Here is a 781-nt window from a genome sequence, read left to right as displayed (position 1 = left end):
GCCCCCTCCCGGCGCGGGCTCGGGCTTTGTCCCGAGCAGGGCGGGGCGGCGGGCGGCTCGAAGGTGTTTGCGTCCGCGCGGAGAACTCTGGAAGTCTAGGTTCCCTCCTCCGGGCGGGCGCCGAGGCCGGAGCTGCGCGCGCCGCGCCCTCCGTGCCTCAGTTTCCCTTATGCGGGACGCGGAAGCTCGGCCGACGCCTTAGAGCGCTCCCGGACTCGCGGAATGCTGCAAGTTCGGAGAAGAGAAGTTTCTTTTCTGGAAATTCATGTGGTGGTTCTCCAGCGCCGTGGAAGCCTTCCCCGGGGCCGGATTTCCAGCCTGCCATTTCTTCCCCTGTTCCACTTTATAAAAGTTCGGGGCGCTCATTCAAGTCGAAGTCGGCCCTTTTGTTGGGAAGGGAAACCTTTAACATAGCAGAGAAAGCATAATTACAGAGTTCGTAATAATCTGGCGCTGCTAGCACAGTCTTCTCCAGCTTGCTCAAGAAATTAAGTTCACACATCCCTGTGGGTTGTACTTTTCGAGAGTAATGGGTTAGGTAAAAACTTTCGGAATTTTAAAATGCTGCATCCGGCAACTTCTGGCCACTCCTTTTGTGTGTGTGGATAAACTTCTCTTCCATTATAAAAGAATAATTTTAACGCCACCTTTGGAGGCGCAAAAGTGACGTAGTAGATTCAGGGGGTAAATGAGAAAACAGCTGGGTAAAGTCAGTCCTCTGTGGTAGAACGGTCTAAAGTTTTCGGTAACTGTCATGTGCAGTTTCACTAAGATCAAAGTA

This window comes from Ailuropoda melanoleuca, chromosome 16, assembly GCF_002007445.2.
Source record: "Ailuropoda melanoleuca isolate Jingjing chromosome 16, ASM200744v2, whole genome shotgun sequence".
In the NCBI taxonomy this organism is placed as follows: Eukaryota; Metazoa; Chordata; class Mammalia; order Carnivora; family Ursidae; genus Ailuropoda; species Ailuropoda melanoleuca.
The sequence above is the reverse complement of the archived record's forward strand: the minus strand, read 5'-3'. Positions refer to the sequence as shown.